Raw genomic sequence first — 21,411 nt, forward strand, 5'->3', positions numbered from 1 at the left:
AACAGGTGAGTGTGTGACTAGTGTCAGTGATAGATTAAATCTGACTCGGAGCACAAGTCAGGACAGATCAGGAAACTCGTGCAGGTAGTTAGATATTCTGCAAGGCTCCTCCGGTGTAATCCAGGCTTGAGGAGCTGAAGACCTGGGTTAGGGGCTGATAGTGAGAGAGGAAAAGGTGGTGAGAACGAGAGGAACGTTGATGGGAGAACGGAGGAGGCTGCACAGCTGACTTATGGACGGAACACATTTTCAAAGAAGATCCCAAAGTTTTACAGGTTGAAAATTATAGAAATTTTACTTTAAGAAACCCCCAAAACAGTTCTTTTCAAGAAAGAAGTAGGGCCCCCTTCCTCTTAAAAAAGGGGGAAAAAGTGTAAGTTTCTCCTTCAGTAGAGTTGAGGCTAATTTTTTTAATACATTTATTTATTTATTTTAATTTTTGGCTGCGTTGGGTCTTCGTTGCTGCGCGCAGGCTTTCTCTAGTTGTGGCAAGCGGGGGCTACTCTTCATTGCGGTGTGCAGACTTCTCATTGAGGTGGCTTCTCTTGTTGTGGAGCACAGGCTCTAGGCACGTGGACTTCAGTAGTTGTGGCACGCAGGCTCAGTAGTTGTGGCTCGCGGGCTCTAGAGCACAGGCTCAGTAGTTGTGGCTCGCGGGCTCTAGAGTGCAGGCTCGGGCTCTAGAGCACAAGCTCAGTAGTTGTGGTTCGCGGGCTCTAGAGCGCAGGCTCAGTAGTTGTGGCTCACGGGCTTAGTTGCTCCACGGCATGTGGCATCTTCCTGGACCAGGGCTCGAACCTGTGTCCCCTGCACTGGCAGGTAGATTCTTAACCACTGTGCCACCAGGGAAGCCCAAGGCTAATTTTTTAAGTTAAGATTTCTGCCTAAGAATTCTAATGGAGACAAAAGACAACACATGATTGGCTTTATCCCAAAATATGGCTCAGATGGATCACATATTTCCATGAAGAAACCACAGTTTTATGGGAAACTCAAAACTGGGAAGAGAAATGTGGATTCAGTCTTGATTCTGATGTTAAAAGCTGTGTGATCTTGAGCAGGTCACTTAACTTCTCTGGGCCTTGGTTTCTTCATAAGCAAAATAAGACCACCGTCCTCCACGTCTCGAAGGCCGTCCCACCTCTCAGGTCCCATGCAGATTCAGGGCTTTCACTCCTTAGTAACTTGTCAAATTCAAAGTTCTGCACAGCCTCACACTTGCTGTTCTGTTCTGAAGTGTGACTCCACCAATCAAATAAAAAAGATGTGTGTAAATCATTAAGCAGGGCAGTTCTGCATCAACAGAATTGATTTCAAAATCAATGAGGTCGGAAAGAATGCGGCTCCCGTAACAGATGCCTAGGGAAAGTGCTCAGGCTGGTTCAGACAAAGGCTGTAGTGGCATGTGCCTCATGCCTGGAGCTACCTGAAAGACCAGGAAGTCCACCAGCTGAGTGCTCTCACTGCCTTTAAGAGGGCAGGGATGAAGGAGACCCATCTCTGTCCCATGCATCCTCTGTGCCCAAAACATCAAAACAAGATGTCACTGCTAGAAGGTGAGGTTCCCAGATACGGCACTGTTACCAATAACACATACAGGCCAGACAAGATTTCAATCCAAGTGTCTTAGGAAGAACACGATGAAGACAGAAGCAAATGAGCACTTACTAAGCGTTTACCATAGGCCAAGATCTGATGTATTCCTTCCTGTGTCTCACAACAGCAAAAAGCTAGAATTTTTGGCATACTTTCTCAGATGAGATAATAGACTCAGAGAGGTAACGTGAGTTGCCCAAAGACACACAGCAATGAGTGAAAGGGACAGAATGAAAAGCCAGGTCTATTCTGCTCTAAAGCGCACGCTCCTTCCACCGTCCCAGACACCCAGGCAACATCAGCAAGAGCCTCTGGGTGGATGGTGTGGCCATCTTTGACGTTCTGTCGAAACGTAGGAGTGTTAAATGCACTACTTCCCTGTTCATCCCAGAGTGTAAGTCACTGGAATCTTGCAAACAGCTAATAGACACAACATGTTTTTCAAAGGCCTTCTTCTGTAAGAGAAGGACCCGAGTGGTAAGGCAAAGGTAATTTACCTGGAGAAATAAATAAATCTGGCCGTGTACACATACAGTTTTTGTTGTTTTTTTTTAAGTCTCTGCAACCAAAGAGAACCATGTGTCTGCTTTTGGAAGCCTCCAGCAAAAGCAGAAAATTCGAGGGGAAACATGCTCTTTTCACGGCCACGGCATGAAGGTGGTTCCCGGGGACCCTGGTGGCGTGAGCCTGGAGCAGAGGAAGCAAAGCAAACTCCGGCGCTGTCGGGCCTGCGTCCCTGGGGCCAAGGCCCAGCCACATCGATATTTCTTTTCCTGCTGTTGTTATGTGGGACTCCCCCCACCCCCCCCAGCCGCCAAACGTGCCTTGTGAGGCTGGAAAGAAAACTCTCTTTCATTGTTTTTTGAGTTGGCTTCTGTGGGAGAGGAAGACGTATTGTTTTTGAACCAGCTCCCACACTGACCGAATCTGGATGCGCAGATCTAACAAGCAAACTGTCGTCAAGATAGTCAAGCATCAGACTTAAAGGTGGTACGTTTCCCAGTGCCCTTAATGGCAGGTTCCTTCTAAACCTCTGAACAGTCAAGTAAAGAGACAGAAAGGCATGGTTCTCACCCTTCCCAGGCTTAATTACAAAGGAAACAAGCTTATTTCAAGAAAGCGACACAATGTTCCTTGGCACTGAGAGGAGAAGAGAAAAGTCAAGAATTCTTGGTTGATAATTTGGGGTAACCCATGAACGGGCAGGAAACACATCTCTCAGGTCAGAAAGAAGGGCAGCCCTGAAAGGGAAGGGGCAAGGGTTATCTGGGATCATAAATTCAAGCAAGAATCCTTGATGTTTGTGTGGGACCTCAGAGTTTCCCAAGCAATTTCACAATTTTTCTCATTTGTGGGCTCTTAGGAAGTATAAAAATAGACCAGTAACTTACAAGACTCATCGCTTCACCCTCTGATTTTCTCCTTCTAAGTTTACTTCATTGGGAAACTCATGTATTCGTAAGATTTAAAATATCATTTCTAACCTTGTTTACAGCGTCCCAAACTCTGTTTTAAAATAGTGTCTGGCTCTTGGGAACAGATGAGCTTCTCCCAAAGTCCTAACAAAATATCAAAGAATATCCAGAAGGAAAGCCCTAACACCCTTAAAAACTAAAATTCACAGACCCGCTAATAATAATGGCAGAATCTATAAGAAAATCAGAGCCTAAGAAAGCACCTAGAAAAAGATAGGAACTTGCCACTTGTCCACAGTGGGTCTGCCTCTGGATGTCAGATGTTCTTTATGCATCAAGCTAGAAAGGGACAATTATTATTCTACCCAGATGCGAAGAATTCAACACTGCACTACCCAGAGAGGAAGCATCTACCTCCTCAACTTCTGCACCCTGTGTGCTACCGATGCCTCACGCTAGCTCTGGCCCTGGTAGAGACCTACACTCTGAAATGTATTAGCAAGATGTTTTAGAATTTGAGGATAAAGAAAGTATCTCATAGGCGTTCACACAGAAAGGCAAACCAAAGAGCAAAATAACTAGGCTGTGACGAATGAAGGTGAGGGAGGGGGAGCTTGGCCCTGACTTCAGTAATAAGGGCCCAGAGCTTATAAAGATGAAAGAGAACGAGACCTTTCGACTGAGCTCAGTTTTACTTCATTGAAAGTAGTATCCAAATACCATCTTCAGATATGCAGTGATTCCAAACACTTGGCATCTAGGCAAGCTTGAGAAAAGTGCAACCTTGAGATTTCATTTCAACTGAACAACAGATAGAGCAAAATGAAAAGCTTGCGTGTTCAAGGAACGGAGGGGACATCTAAATTCAGTTTGAATAGAAATGTCTTGGGCTTCCCTGGTGGCGCAGTGGTTGAGAGTCTGCCTGCCAATGCAGGGGACACGGGTTCGAGCCCTGGTCTGGGAGGATCCCACATGCCGCGGAGCAGCTAGGCCCGTGAGCCACAATTACTGAGCCTGCGCGTCTGGAGCCTGTGCTCCGCAACAAGAGAGGCCGCGATAATGAGAGGCCCGCGCAGCGCGATGAAGAGTGGCCCCCACTTGCCACAACTAGAGAAAAGCCCTCGCACAGAAACGAAGACCCAAAACAGCCATAAATAAATAAATAAATAAATAAATAAAAATTAAAAAAAAAAATGACCATAGAAAACAGAGATAAACTGAGATTAAATTGGTCAGGATCTAGAGCCTGAAAAATATTTAGAAACCCTTAGAAGTGTGTGTGTGTGTGTGTGTGTGTATGAGAGACAGAAGAGATCAAGAATGAATGAGCTGGAGAAAGTAAGTCAGACAGACAAAGACAAATACCATATGATATCACTTACATGTGGAATCTAAAAAAATAATGATACAAATGAACTTATTCCCAAAGCAGAAACAGACTCACAGACACAGAAAACAAACGTATGGTTACCAAAGGGGAAACATGGTGGGTGGATAAATTAGGAATTTGGGAGGAACATATATGCACTACTATATATAAAATAGATAATCGACGAGGACCTACTGTAGAGCACAGGGAACTCAATACTCTGTAATAACCTATGTGGGGAAGGAATTTGAAAAAAGAATAGATACATGAATCACTTTGCTGTACACCTGAAACTAACCCAACATTGTAAATCAGCTCTACTCCAATAGAAAATAAAAGCTAAAAAAAAAAAGAATGAGCTGGAGAAAAGGAAGCCGGTGTACTGGGCTGTCATGTGGGGCAGCATCGCTGAGAACTGGGAGGGTCTCAGAAGCCCCCGACCCAACCCCGTGGTTTCACAGAGGCAGGAAGTTCTGAAAAGACATGCAGCCAGATGGACCCGAGGCTTGGCTTAACTCTGGTCTCCTGAGCCCTGGTTCACTGTTCTTTCCACGATACAGAATCCTTCTCCAGTTCTAGAAATACGGCATGCTCAGGGTTTGACCACCTTGAAGTTTCAACTCCCTAAAAAATAAAGTTCATCCCTGCAGGGGAAATTCCCTCATGGTACTTTTGAGGCAGGAAAGGTGCATTAAATAAGAGCCCTAATTAAAGGGAGGATTGACTGTCCTTCATCCTAGCTGGTACTTTTTTTTTTTTTTTAAACATCTTTATTGGAGTATAATTGCTTTACAATGGTGTGTTAGTTTCTGCTTTATAATAAAGTGAATCAGTTATACATATACATATGTTCCCATATCTCTTCCCTCTTGCATCTCCCTCCCTCCCTCCCTCCCTATCCCACCCCTCTAGGTGGTCACAGAGCACCGAGCTGATCTCCCCGTGCTATGCGGCTGCTACCACCCTGAACGCGCCCGATCTCGTCTAGCTGGCACTTTGAACCGCGTTCTAAGACCGACAGTCCAGAGGGGATGTGGAATTCCTCATGAGCGTGGGCGGGGCCCGGGGCGGGGCCGGCGGGCAGCTCTCCCGGCTCTGCAGCCACGACGCGCACACGCCCGGCTCGGCGCTCTTGCCTCCTGACGGGTTTTTACAAACGACTGGTTTGAGAGCTGCGCTATCAGCTTCTGTGCCACTGTGGGTGGGGCCCTCTCATCAGCCTGGAATCATCAGGTTTTTGAATACACGGCACTGCAGATAAAGGAAGAACCGTGCTTTCCTGGCCTGAGATCGACAATCTAAGGACGGTGAGGCAGCTGAGAGACAGGCCGAGGGCGTGATGAGGAGAACCCTGCCATTTTAGAAGGTTCTTTGTTACGTTTTGACAATGGTGCATTTTTTGTTTTGGTTTCCTTTTTTTTGTTTGTTTTTTGGTTGATTTTTTTGTTTGTTGGTTGGTTGTTAGGTTCTGGACACAGAGTGGGTGCTTATCAATATGTCTTTAAAGTTTAAAACAGGAAAAGTGACGTGAAGCTATTATTTTGCAGGGTCTGGGGCCCCGGCCTGCCAGGATGTTCTTTCTAAAGTTCGCCATCAGGACTCTGCCATCAGCATCCCTGGGTTTGAACAACAGAAAACGACCCACATCCTGCCTCACTAACAGAACTTCCAAAATTATCTCACTCTGGTGACACAAAACAAACCTCCAAATTTATGGCGTCATCGTGAAGTGAGGCAAACGGACAAAACAAACTTCAGGAGAGCAACTGGTGAGGGTCCATTAGACCCACACCATCGGCGTAGCTGCCAGATGTGCCACCAAGAAGGGGAAAACCCTCCAACAGGGACACAGGTGGCCCATGGGTCAAATCCAACTATTTTTATCAGTAACGTTTTATGGGCACACAGCCATGCCTGTTTGCTTACTTATTGTCTATGGCTGTTTCTGAACTTGGACAGCAGGTCAAGCAGTTGTGACAGAGACCAGATGGCCTGCAAACTCTAAAATATTTATGACCTTGACCTTTTCAGAAAATGTTTGCCAACCCCTGCTTTAGATCATTATTGCCACCAGAACAAAACTATTATAAAAATCTTGATGGTAACATACTTAGTATTTTGCTGAAATTAAGCAGGAGAAATGAATTGTACTGCAGAAGATATAATTGCTCATGATGTGTGTGTGTTTCCATTTTATTACTCACCCACACGTCACTGGTCCATCCACAGAACACCGAGCAGAGCAATAACAATCAAATCGAGTTCCCTCTGGTATTTTGCCAAAACTTTCAGACAAAAACAATAGATTTAAGCACATTTTTTCTGTTTTGTTGTTACGAAGGAATATTTGTCAAAATAGGAGAATAGAATATATCATGTTTAACAGTTTATTAGCTTGATTTATCACTTTTGAAATGTTTAGATGCATGGGATGTGGGGTTTCCATGAGTAGTTTTGTCCAGGGACCTGTTAAGGGCGGATCAGAAGAGGACGTACCAGGGCTTGGAGAAGAAATCACAGAGAAGTGGAAGGCAGACAGACAAGGCTTTGGCTCCAAACACGCCTGAGGGCCTCCGGGAACTGGGCTTTCAAAAGGAAGCAATTCACAGGGACCAGGTGGTTCTCCTATGGCAGAGATGTCACAGACGTGCTGTCACTACATCTCTGTGATGGAACAGGAAGGAATCTCTCTCCTATCGGCTCAAGGAAACAAAACACCATAGGCTGCAGGGTGAGATCATGGAGAAAAATAGCTGCTTTCCAAAAGGACTTTTTTTTTTTTTGATTAAAATTTTTAAAAATTTACCAATTGCACAAGTTAAAAAGAATTGCACAAAATTGCACAAATTGCACATTGTAGAAAAATGAGAAAATTCAGAGAAGCCCAAAATTCTTCTACACACGGATGTAGTATCTTGAAGTATATCCATCCAGACTATTCTATGCAATTTATAACATTTGTGAAATGAGATCGTTTTGTATGTAAACCATTCTGAACTGCTTTTCTGCACTGAGGAACAGGAAATTCCTGACCTTAAATGCTCATCGACTTCATTTTAAACGACTGTGCAGTAATGCATTATATGAATTGCCATAAAGTGTTTAGTGAATCCCTTATTATTGGATACTTAGGCTGTTTCCAAAGTTAAACATTTTCATTCATGTTTAATTATTCCCTTGACATATAAAGGAAGGTGTGTATATTTTAAAGGTTTTTGAATCATATTGCAAACTGGTCTTCTGTAAAGATTTTTAAACTTTATCTTTGAATTTGAATATGTTATTTTAGATATCTCAGTTCTATTTCAGTATATTAAAATATATGTCTTCTAATGCATTCATTTATACTGTGTATTATGATATTGCATAATTAATTCCAACAAACATATGGAAATGATTTTTAAATATTTTAATACTTATGTTTTAAGCTAGTGAGCATTTTCTCATTTATTAGAAATGCTATTTTTAAAGACATTACCTGGTTATGCATTTTTGTTTATTATTTTCTACTGAGATGCCTCTTTTCTTAGGTTTTAAGTATTTCCTTTATATTAATTTATTTATACCTTTTCTTTTATGTAGCAAATATTCTGGTTTATCCTTTCTCATTTCCTTTTTGTTTATAGTGTTTTTGATTTTTTAGGTGTTTTTAAATCTCAATCTTTTACTTTGTGACTTTTCCTTTATGATGTTTTCTAAGTAAGGTCGTCCTTACTTTAATAAATATTAAATAAATAAGTATCCATCTTTGATTTTATTCATTTTGGAATTCATTTTAAATTACTGTTGAGGTTGACTTCTAAATATTCTTCTTTTTAAAAAATTACAGATTTTTATCCATTACTGATATGCCACCTACTTCATATACCAAATTCCTGTGTAACTTTCATTTTGTGTATTAAGTTTTTATATTCTTTTCTACGTTTATTTTGGCACTAGTAAAGCAGTCTTTTAATTATTGTAATGTTATGATACGTCTTAAATCTAACACGAAATTGCCTGTCCTATTCTTGAATATTTTTTATTAAATGTGTTTTCTTCCAAATGGACTAAAGGATTATCAAATATTTTCATCAAGTCCTCTTCTTCTCCTCACTTCCATTGGAATTGGGATTTCACAAAATGTAAGGACTAATTTAGGAAGAAATGACATTTTTCTATTTTGAGTCTGTCAATCTAAGAAGATGATATGGATTTCATTAATACAGATTTTTTATACTCCTCAGTAAAGCTTTTATTTTATATTTAAATTAACATATAGTAAAATTGACATTTTCGAAGTATGATTCAATGAAATTCAGTTATATCTAGATTTGTGTAACCATGGTGACAATCAGAATGTAAAACAGTTCGATCACTTCAATACTGTGCTGTCACTTTGTAGGGTAAGGTATCCTTTCTTCACCCCTAACTCCTGGCAAACACTGAATGGTTTTCTTTCATGACAATTTTGTCTTTTTGAGAATATCTTATCCACGGAATCCTACAGCACATCACGTTCCGAGACTGGCTTCTTTCACGCAGCATAAGGCCTTTGAGAGCCACTCAAGTGTTGCATGTAGCAACAGTTTGCACCTTCTCACTGAGTAGTTTTCCATTGCATGGATGGACCACAGCTTCTTTATCCAACCACGTGTTGGAAGACAAGTTGGGTTGGTTCCACTTTTCAACAATTATGAACAGAACTGCTGTGGATCTTTGGCACAGGTTTTTGTGTGAATATGTTTTTCTCTTGGTTAAATGACAAGGCGTGGGATTGCTAGGTCATCTGATAAGTAGACATTTCACTTTATAAGAAACTACCAAACTGTTTTAAAGATTAGCTATACCAATTTGCGTTCCCAAAGCAACGTATGAGGGTTCCATTTGCTCCAATGTATTTCAGCACTTAGTATTGTCAGTTTTTTAATTTTTTGGTTTAGTCTTTCTGACAGTTACGTAGTGGTATCTCAAAGTGGTTTTAATTTACATCTCCCTAAAGGCTAATGATATTGACCATCTTTTTGAACATCTCTTCATTTGCTTAATTGCCTCTTTCTTGAAATGTGTGTTAAAGCCTTTTGCCCATTTTTAAATTCGGTTGTTTATTTTCTTACCATTAAATTTTATAAGTCCTTTATATATTCTAACTAGAAGTCCTTTGTTGGATATAGTATTTGGAAATATTTTCCAAGTCTGTAGTTTGTCTTTTTTTTTTTTCATGATTACTGCACTAAATAGTAATGATTAAATTTGAATACTTATTTTTTTCCAATTTTTTTCTTTTTCTTTTTTCTTGGTGAACACATTTAAGTTCTGCTCTCTTAGCAAATTTCAATTATACAATACGCTGTTATCAACTATAGTCACACCATATGACTATAGTCATACGTTAGATCCTCAGACTTTATTCATCTTAAAAATGAGAGTTTGTGGGGTCTGGGCAAGATGGTGGAAGAGTAAGACGCGGAGATCACCTTCCTTCCCACAGATACAGCAGAAATACATCTACACGTGGAACTGCTCCTACAGAACACCCACTGAATGGTGGCAGAAGACGTCAGACCTCCCAAAAGGCTAGAAACTCCCCACGTACCTGGGTAGGGCAAAAGAAAAAAGAAATAACAGAGACAAAAGAATAGGGACGGGACCTGCACCAGTGGGAGGGAGCCGTGAAGGAGGAAGGGTGTCCACACACTAGGAAGCCCCTTCGCGGGCGGAGACTGTGGGTGGCGGAGGGGGGAAGCTTCGGAGCCACGGAGGAGAGCGCAGCCACAGGGGTGCGGAGGGCAAAGCGGAGAGGTTCCCGCACAGAGGAGCGGTGCCGAGCAGCACTCACCAGCCCGAGAGGCTTGTCTGCTCACCCGCCGGGGCGGGCGGGGCTGGGAGCGGAGGCTCGGGCTTCGGTCGGAGCGCAGGGAGAGGACTGGGGTTGGCGGCGTGAACACAGCCTGAAGGGGGCTAGTGCGCCACAGCTGGCCGGGAGGGGGTCCGGGAAAAGGTCTGGAGCTGCCGAACAGGCAAGAGACTTTTTCTTGCCTCTTTGTTTCACGGTGCGCGAGGAGAGGGGATTCAGAGCGTGGCCTAAACGAGCTCCAGAGACGGGCGCGAGCCGCGGCGATCAGCGCGGACCCCAGAGACGGGCATGAGACGCCAAGGCTGCTGCTGCCGCCACGAAGAAGCCTGTGTGCGAGCCCAGGTCACTCTCCACACCGCCCCTCCCGGGAGCCTGTGCAGCCCGCCACGGCCAGGCTCCCGTGATCCGGGGACAACGTCCCCGGGAGAACGCACGGCGCGCCTCAGGCTGCTGCAACGTCACGACGCCTCTGCCGCCGCAGGCTCGCCCCGCCTCCTCCGTACTGCTCCCTCCCCCCGCCTGAGTGAGCCAGAGCCCCCGAAGCAGCTGCTCCTTTAACCCCGTCCTGTCTGGGCGGGGAACAGACGCCCTCAGGCGACCTACACGCAGAGGCGGGTCCAAATCCAAAGCTGAACCCGGGAGCTGTGCGAACAAAGAAGAGAAAGGGAAGTCTCTCCCAGCAGCCTCAGAAGCAGCGGATTAAATCTCCACAAACAACTTGATGTGCCTGCATCTGTGGAATACCTGAATAGACAACGAATCCTCCCAAATTCAGGAGGTGGACTTTGGGAGCAGGATATATTAATTTTTCCCCTTTTCCTCTTTTTGTGAGTGTGTATGTGTATGCTTCTGGGTGAGATTTTGTCTGTATAGCTTTGCTTTCACCATTTGTCCTAGGGTTCAGTCCATCCATTTTTTTTTACTTAAAAATTTTTTTTTCTTAATAAATTTTCTCTTAATAATTTTATCCTTATTTTTATTTAAAAAATTAAAAAAATTTTTTTCTTAATAATTTATTTTTTATTTTAAAAAATTAAAAAAAATTTTTTTAATAAATTTTTTCTTATTTTTTATTTTAAAAAATTAAAAAATTTATTTTAAAAAATTTAAAAAAATTTTTTTCTTAATTTTTTCTTACTTTTTATTATAATAGCTTTATTTCATTTTATTTTATTTTATCCTCTTTCTTTCTTTTTTTTCTATTTTTTCTCCCTTTTATTCTGAGCCGTGTGGATGAAAGCCTCTTGGTGCTCCAGCCAGGCATCACGGCTGTGCCTCTGAGGTGGGAGAGCCAACTTCAGGACACTGGTCCACAAGAGACCTCCCAGCTCCACGTAATACCAAATGGCGAAAATCTCTCAGAGATCTCCATCTCAACATCAAGACCCAGCGTCACTCAACGACCAGCAAGCTACAGTGCTAGACACCCTATGCCAAACAACTAACAAGACAGGGACACAGCCCCATCCATTAGCAGACAGGCTGCCTAAAATCATAATAAGGCCACAGACACCCCAAAACACACCACCAGACGTGGACGTGCCCACCAGAAAGACAAGATCCAGCCTCATCCACCAGAACACAGGCACTAGTCCCCTCCACCAGGAAGCCTACACAACCCACTGAACCAACCTTAGCCGCTGGGGACAGATACCAAAAACAACGGGAACTACGAACCTGCAGCCTGTGAAAAGGAGACCCCAAACACAGTAAGATAAGCAAAATGAGAAGACAGAGAAACACACAGCAGATGAAGAAGCAGGGTCAAAACACACCAGACCTAACAAATGAAGAGGAAATAGGCAGTCTACCTGAAAAAGAATTCAGAATAATGATAGTAAAGATGATCCAAAATCTTGGAAATAGAATAGACAAAATGCAAGAAACATTTAACAAGGACGTAGAAGAACTAAAGAGGAACCAAGCAATGATGAAAAACACAATAAATGAAATTAAAAATACCCTAGAAGGGATCAATAGCAGAATAACTGAGGCAGAAGAACGGATAAGTGACCTGGAAGATAAAATGGTGGAAATAACTACTGCAGAGCAGAATAAAGAAAAAAGAATGAAAAGAACTGAGGACAGTCTCAGAGACCTCTGGGACAACATTAAACGCACCAACATTCGAATTATAGGGGGTCCCAGACGAAGAAGAGAAAAAGAAAGGGACTGAGAAAATATTTGAAGAGATTATAGTTGAAAACTTCCCTAATATGGGAAAGGAAATAGTCAATCAAGTCCAGGAAGCGCAGAGAGTCCCATACAGGATAAATCCAAGGAGAAACATGCCAAGACACATATTAATCAAACTATCAAAAATTAAATATAAAGAAAACATATTAAAAGCAGCAAGGGAAAAACAAAAAATAACACACAAGGGAATCCCCATAAGGTTAACATCTGATCTTTCAGCAGAAATTCTGCAAGCCAGAAGGGAGTGGCAGGATATACTTAAAGTGATGAAGGAGAAAAACCTACAACCAAGATTACTCTATCCAGCAAGGAACTCATTCAGATTTGATGGAGAAATTAAAATCTTTACAGACAAGCAAAAGCTGAGAGAGTTCAGCACCACCAAACCAGCTTTACAACAAATGCTAAAGGAACTTCTCTAGGCAAGAAACACAAGAGAAGGAAAACACCTGCAATAACAAACCCAAAACATTTAAGAAAATGGGAATAGGAACATACATATCGATAATTACCTTAAATGTAAATGGATTAAATGCTCCCACCGAAAGACACAGGCTGGCTGAATGGATACAAAAACAAGACCTGTATATATGCTGTCTACAAGAGACCCACTTCACACCTAGGGACACATACAGACTGAAAGTGAGGGGCTGGAAAAAGATATTCCCTGCAAATGGAAATCAAAAGAAAGCTGGAGTAGCAATTCTCATATCAGACAAAATAGACTTTAAAATAAAGACTATTACAAGAGACAAAGAAGGACACTATATAATGATCAAGGGATCGATCCAGGAAGAAGGTATAACAATTGTAAATATTTATGCATCCAACATAGGAGCACCTCAATACATAAGGCAAATACTAACAGCCATAAAAGGGGAAATCGACAGTAACACAATCATAGTAGGGGACTTTAACACCCCACTTTCACCAATGGACAGATCATCCAAAATGAAAATAAATAAGGAAACACAAGCTTTAAATGATACATTAAACAAGATGGACTTAATTGATATTTATAGGACATTCCACCCAAAAACAACAGAATACACATTTTTCTCAAGTGCTCATGGAACATTCTCCAGGATAGACTATATCTTGGGTCACAAATCAAGCCTTGGTAAATTTAAGAAAATTGAAATCATATCAAGTATCTTTTCCGACCACAACGCTATGAGACTAGATATCAATTACAGGAAAAGATCTGTAAAAAATACAAACACATGGAGGCTACACAATACACTACTTAATAACGAAGTGATCACTGAAGAAATCAAAGGGGAAATCAAAAAATACCTAGAAACAAATGACAATGGAGACACGACGACCCAAAACCTATGGAATGCAGCAAAAGCAGTTCTAAGAGGGAAGTTAATAGCAATACAAGCCTACCTCAAGAAACAGGAAACATCTCGAATAAATAACCTAACCTTGCACCTAAAGCAATTAGAGAAAGAAGAACAAAAAAACCCCAAAGATAGCAGAAGGAAAGAAATCATAAAGATCAGATCAGAAATAAATGAAAAAGAAATGAAGCAGACAATAGCAAAAATCAACAAAACTAAAAGCTGGTTCTTTGAGAAGATAAACAAAATTGATAAACCATTAGGCAGACTCATCAAGAGAAAAAGGGAGAAGACTCAAATCAATAGAATTAGAAATGAAAAAGGAGAAGTAACAACTGACACTGCAGAAATAGAAACGATCATGAGAGATTACTACAAGCAACTCTATGCCAATAAAATGGACAACCTGGAAGAAATGGACAAATTCTTAGAAATGCACAACCTGCCGAGACTGAACCAGGAAGAAATAGAAAATATGAACAGACCAATCACAAGCACTGAAATTGAAACTGTGATTAAAAATCTTCCAACAAACAAAAGCCCAGGACCAGATGGCTTCACAGGCGAATTCTATCAAACATTTAGAGAAGAGCTAACACCTATCCTTCTCAAACTCTTCCAAAATATTGCAGAGGAAGGAACACTCCCCAACTCATTCTACGAGGCCACCATCACCCTGATACCAAAACCAGACAAAGATGTCACAAAGAAAGAAAACTACAGGCCAATATCACTGATGAACATAGATGCAAAAATCCTCAACAAAATACTAGCAAACAGAATCCAACAGCACATTAAAAGGATCATACACCCTGATCAAGTGGGGTTTATTCCAGGAATGCAAGGATTCTTCAATATACACAAATCAATCCATGTGATACACCATATTAACAAATTGAAGGAGAAAAACCATATGATCATCTCAATAGATGCAGAGAAAGCTTTCGACAAAATTCAACACCCATTTATGATAAAAGCCCTGCAGAAAGTAGGCATAGAGGGAACTTTCCTCAACATAATAAAGGCCATATATGACAAACCCACAGCCAACATTGTCCTCAATGGTGAAAAACTGAAACCATTTCCACTAAGATCAGGAACAAGACAAGGTTGCCCACTCTCACCACTATTATTCAACATAGTTTTGGAAGTGTTAGCCACAGCAATCAGAGAAGAAAAAGAAATAAAAGGAATCCAAATCGGAAAAGAAGAAGTAAAGCTGTCACTGTTTGCAGATGACATGATACTATACATAGAGAATCCTAAAGATGCTACCAGAAAACTACTAGAGCTAATCAATGAATTTGGTAAAGTAGCAGGATACAAAATTAATGCACAGAAATCTCTTGCATTCCTATACACTAATGATGAAAAATCTGAAAGTGAAATTAAGAAAACACTCCCATTTACCACTGCAACAAAAAAATAAAATATCTAGGAATAAACCTACCTAAGGAGACAAAAGACCTGTATGCAGAAAATTATAAGACACTGATGAAAGAAATTAAAGATGATACAAATAGATGGAGAGATATACCATGTTCCTAGATTGGAAGAATCAACATTGTGAAAATGACTCTACTACCCAAAGCAATCTACAGATTCAATGCAATCCCTATCAAACTACCACTGGCATTTTTCACAGAACTAGAACAAAAAATTTCACAATTTGTATGGAAACACAAAAGACCCCGAATAGCCAAAGCAATCTTGAGAACGAAAAATGGAGCTGGAGGAATCAGGCTCCCTGACTTCAGACAATATTACAAAGCTACAGTAATCAAGACAGTTTGGTACTGGCACAAAAACAGAAACGTAGATCAATGGAACAGGATAGAAAGCCCAGAGATAAACCCACGCACATATCGTCACCTTATCTTTGATAAAGGAGGCAAGCATATACAGTGGAGAAAAGACAGCCTCTTCAATAAGTGGTGCTGGGAAAACTGGACAGGTACATGTAAAACTATGAAATTAGAACACTCCCTAACACCATACACAAAAATAAACTCAAAATGGATTAAAGACCTAAATGTAAGGCCAGACACTATCAAACTCTTAGAGGAAAACATAGGCAGAACACTCTATGACGTAAATCACAGCAAGATCCTTTTGGACCCAGCTCCTAGAGAAATGGAAATAAAAACAAAAATAAACAAATGGGACCTAATGAAACTTAAAAGCTTCTGCACAGTAAAGGAAACCATAAACAAGACCAAAAGACAACCCTCAGAATGGGAGAAAATATTTGCAAATGAAGCAACCGACAAAGGATTAATCTCCACGATTTACAAGCAGCTCATGAAGCTCAATAACAAAAAAACAAACAACCCAATCCAAAAATGGGCAGAAGACCTAAATAGACATTTCTCCAAAGAAGATATACAGATGGCCAACAGACACATGAAAGAATGCTCAACATCATTAATCATTAGAGAAATGCAAATCAAAACTACAATGAGATATCATCTCACACCGGTCAGAATGGCCATCATCAAAAAATCTAGAAACAATAAATGCTGGAGAGGGTGTGGAGAAAAGGGAACACTCTTGCACTGTTGGTGAGAATGTAAATTGATACAGCCACTATGGAGAACAGTATGGAGGTTCCTTAAAAAACTAAAAATAGAACTACCATACAACCCAGCAATCCCACTACTGGGCATATACCCTGAGAAAACCATAATTCAAAAAGAGTCATGTACCACAATGTTCATTGCAGCTCTATTTACAATAGCCAGGACATGGAAGCAACCTAAGTGTCCATCATCAGGTGAATGGATAAAGAAGATGTGGCACATATATACAATGGAATATTACTCAGCCATAAAAAGAAACGAAATGGAGTTATTTGTAGTGAGGTGGATGGAGTTAGAGTCTGTCATACAGAGTGAAGTAAGTCAGAAAGAGAAAAACAAATACAGTATGCTAACACATATATATGGAATCTAAGAAAAAAAAAAAAAGGTCATGAAGAACCTAGTGGCAAGATGGGAATAAAGACAAAGACCTACTAGAGAATGGACTTGAGGATATGGGGAGGGGGAGGGGTGAGATGTGACAGGGTGAGAGAGTGGCATGGACATATATACACTACCAAATGTAAAATAGATAGCTAGTGGGAAGCAGCCGCATAGCACAGGGAGATCAGCTCGGTGCTTTGTGACCACCTAGAGGGGTGGGGTAGGGAGGGTGGGAGGGAGGGAGACGCAAGAGGGAAGAGATATGGGAACATATGTATATGTATAACTGATTCACTTTGTTATAAAGCAGAAACTAACACACCATTGTAAAGCAATTATACTCCAATAAAGACGTTAAAAAAAAAAAATGAGAGTTTGTACCAACCTCTCCCTATTTTCCCACCCCCCAGCCCCTGGTAACCACTTTTCTACTCTCTGTTTTATGATTTTGGCTTTTTTTTTTTAGATTGCACATATAAGTGATACCATGAAGTATTTGCCTTTCTTTTAGCAGTGTCTTTGGCTAAGTAAGTCAAAGTTTTTAATTTTGATGGAGTTCAATTTATCCATTTATTTCATGAATTATGCTTTTAGCATCATGTCTAAGAACTCTGCCTTGCCACAGATCATGAATCCTCAGTAAAGTTTTTTACTGGCAAGTTGTGCACACTTCTTATTGATATTATTCCTGAAAGTTTGTATTTTGGCTACTATTTTGAATGGGATATTGCTGTTTCAATTAATCTAAAAATACTACTTTTAAGTGTTTTTTAAGATGCAGAAGTCATATTTCTTATCCAGTGAATTTGTGAAAACTCTTTCTTCCGAGAAATAGAACATACCTATGTATTTACACAGAATTACGGTTAAGTAATGTCAAATGAGTCTTGAGACCTATTTGTGGTAGATGTTTCCCTTTTATCTATCCATGAATCTCCAAAAATATTTTAGGGGTAGGTAAGATCTCTAAAATATAGAGATAGTGATATGAAAAATTCATATTCTGGCCACTTGCACACTTGTCATGAAGTGAGAATTAAGGCCTATGACGGGGGAAGGGTCATGACGGATGGTCTAACCCCAAGTCCCCCACATCTGTCCTTCATGGAGCTAAGTCTGACATGGGGTCATGTTCCTATTAACTGGAGGTAGAGGTTCTCAACCGAGGTCCCAAGACTGAATACAGGAAGTAGAGAGCTCACTGCAAGTGTATGTAAAAATGGGAACAAGAACATATACCTATTTTTCTGAGGGAAAAGTCTGAAATTTCATCAGACTCTCTGAGAACACCGTCTGACGTCAAGAAGCCACACTGACATTCTTGCCATCTTCCCATTTCAAGTATATCCAACTCACTGCACATATTCAATAAATATTTACTGAATCACTGAACAAATAAGTATCTCTTAAATTATTTTGATAAGGCTACCATTAGTTTTGACCCCCAGGTGTAAGGTTTTTACTTAGCAAAGCTTTGTCAAGCGCCTACTGTGGTCAAGCGCCCCATTAGGAAGTGCCACTATGCGGATCAGAAGACAACATTCCCATCACAGCGAGCTTAGCCTCCCGACAGAAAGACGCAGCAGCAAATGTGTTTGGGAGAATGACTGTAACGGGGGTGTTCAGATGTTCAGAGGAGCAGTACCAGTGTGCCCAGGGAACTCAGAGAAGCCTTCACAAACACAGCGGCGCCTGAGTGAAGCCTGGAATGACATTCAACTGCAAACGCTGGGAATCTGAGACACTGGAGGGTGAGTCCGATGCGGAGGCTGGCAGCCAATCACCGGCGATGCTATCCGCAGGCGCACTTTCTCCCGGGTTTCACTGTAGCTTATCGGTCAAATGGAAGAGAGAGGAGGATTTTAGAAGAAACAGTGTTTGAAAACATGGGGGCGCAGAAGACGGTGGCACATTCAGGGAATTACGAGTTGCTCAGTCTCACTGGAAGATAAAGTAAGAAGGATCCCACAGGTTCAGTTTACTGAAATATCAGTGTCAGTACACAAACCGTTATGCCAACATGTGTCCACTGCAGCACTATCCCAAAGTTCCCCAAACGGAAAACAACTTACATGCTCAATATTAGGGAACTGGATAAAAACTTCTGGTCTATTCATATAAAGGAACATTTTGCAAGGTTAACAAGATTGAATTATATCTGTTTCAAATTAAGAAAGGTCTTCAATATTGTATACGCCATAAAATGATAGGATAGGATACTATCTCATATTTGTAAAAACAGGCAATTAAAAAACTGCTCGTGTGTTAATTACGTTTCAGTGATTGTTAGGCTGGGTGTGTTGATGGCCCCAATTCTTCATTCCTCTCTCTCTCCTGGCCCTTTGCCATGAACTTAGCAGCTTTTTCATCATGAAAGTGGAATCTATTTTCCCATGCCTGGATACTGAGTTGCCATGTGGCTTGCTTAGGTCAATGAGCATTAGCAAGTGTATAGTTATTTCAAGAAGAGGCTTGAAAAACCTCCTGTATATTCCACTCATGTGCCTGGCCACCTCTGTGAGGACATGTCTGGATGAGCCTTCTGGAGGATGCAAGACAAATGGAATAACACTGAGTCACCAAGTTATCTCAGCAAAGACCACCTGAGATCAGCCTTCGGCCAGCTGATTCCCCAGACGTGTGAGCAGACCCAGGAGAGATCGGGACAGCCATCTGGTTGACTCACAGCTGACCACACACACATGAGTAAGGCCAGCTGCGACCTCAGGCCAGCCCGGATCAGAGGAACCCCGCAGCCTTGTCAAATAAACAACTGCATGTCTCTGAGGTTTCATGGTAATGTTATGAAACACGATTTTAGCCATAATAACTAATGTGATGTATCTGTGTATAATATTGGCTTACCAAAAATCTGGACGGATGCACACCAAACTATTAACAGTGGTGACCTCTAGGGGATGGAATTGTTGGTCAACTTATACTTCCCAACGCCGGAAGTATTGCTGTACCTTCTAAGAAACAGAGTCGCACCTTCTGATTTGATTCATTTTCCTTTCTTTAACTTACTCTTAAAATGCCAAAAGCAGAGTAGATAAGAAAATAGGCCCTAATCCTGGCAGCCTTAAGATGAAGTCTAAATGGTTACAGCACTGGCTTTGTTTGCAAAAGGTTTCGAATGGTCGTCTTTGGTTCTTGCCTGCAACATTGATGGTCCGAACATCAGTGAAGGAGCCACTTAACCTCTATTTTAGCCCATTTTTCTTTTGTAAACATGCAAGTAGCTCCTGTTTGGGGTGAGGTCATCGAGATAATGATTGTGTCTCCTAGGAATGGGAAAAGCCGGGATGAGAAACTGTTAGAGCTACCCAAGATGCTCTACACACAGGCAAATTAGCTGAAGGTGCTTGGTATGGTGAAGTTGATGATGTGATGAGTTTACTTTTAGCCACAGGAATGGCCACCTGCTACATGATCTCTTAAACTCCTTGAGGTTGATCTAGTTTGGACTTTCAGATGATGAAAATAAACGAGATATTTTTAAATACCGGACACTGATGTGTACAGTTATTTCATTCCTTCATGCCACGTGTCTGGGAGAAGATACGGTTATTGTCTAAACTTGACCAAGTCTAGAAAAAGACAAAGTCATTACAAACTCTTATGATGTGGCTGGATTTTTCTTCCCCACATTAAGCTTCAACAAATACTGTTAACTGCCTGTAAGGCATTTACAATAACTGTAAAATCCAAAATATCAGAGGACCATCCCCTGGTGTGAAGTACAGAATGCAGAGGTAGTAAGATGGGGAAATGGTGTAAAAACAGGTCAAGTTTGGGGACGAGAAGCATCTGGTTCCATTTCCCGATAATTATGTGACCCGTAAGTGTCTTACTTTCTGCCTCAGTCTCCTCCTCCACTTAATGGAAGTAGAGTACCCCACCTTAAAAGTCAAGCTCAGCCATCTGCCACCATCTCCCCACTTCTGCCTTCCAAACAGTAAGCAGCCTGCAAAGGATCAGTGAAGGAAGAGCTGATTTACATACCACTGCTATTCACACTCTCCGTAATTCTTACAATCGGAAAGTTTTAATTCGTTACTAACTCCCCTTTCCCCAGTATGCTTTTATTTTCTAATTCTGCTTGGGTGGAGATATGTAGAATCTGCTGTAATAGGCCAGTTCTATTATTATCCAATTCTCTTAAATCCATAGTAAGTTCAAGGGGAAACAAAGCTTTATAGATGACACCAGTCCAACCACACATTTAAATATTACAAAAGCCTGGCTCGGAGATGCAAAATAATTTGCCCGACATTCTACTAACCAAATAGGAACAAAAATCTAAGACTGCAGGCCAGAGCAACCTCTAGAATATTTCCTAACCAGTGCATGTCTGTGGAACCAATCCCTAGTGATCACAGCTAAGAATGCTGAAGAATAGGCAACATATTTCCATTTAGATAAATAAAAGGCATCGCTTATTCATAGAAAAACTAGAACCACATCCCTATATGCTGAGTTTGATGAGGGCTTGGTGAGACCACCCTAAACCTTCCACCCAAAGCAACTTCATCAGCTTCCTTCCAAATTCTCCATCTTTCACACGCATTCTGCTGAACTTTTCTGGCCCCACTGGCATCTTTTCTTCCCACTCAGGAGCAGCTGTCTGCAGAGGCACCCTTCCCAAATCCAGGCTTCCGAGTTTCAGTCACAACCTGCTTCTTGGCCG

General features: G+C 41.3%; 1 protein-coding gene across 2 annotated transcripts in view; it reads right to left on the reverse strand.

The window, feature by feature from the left end:
- The window catches only part of LOC118887538 (heparan sulfate glucosamine 3-O-sulfotransferase 3A1), a 275,512-nt gene that overhangs the window by 9,033 nt on the left and 245,068 nt on the right, over positions 1–21,411 (reverse strand). The window lies entirely within an intron of this gene.

Source organism: Balaenoptera musculus, chromosome 20, assembly GCF_009873245.2.
Source record: "Balaenoptera musculus isolate JJ_BM4_2016_0621 chromosome 20, mBalMus1.pri.v3, whole genome shotgun sequence".
Classification (NCBI taxonomy): Eukaryota; Metazoa; Chordata; class Mammalia; order Artiodactyla; family Balaenopteridae; genus Balaenoptera; species Balaenoptera musculus.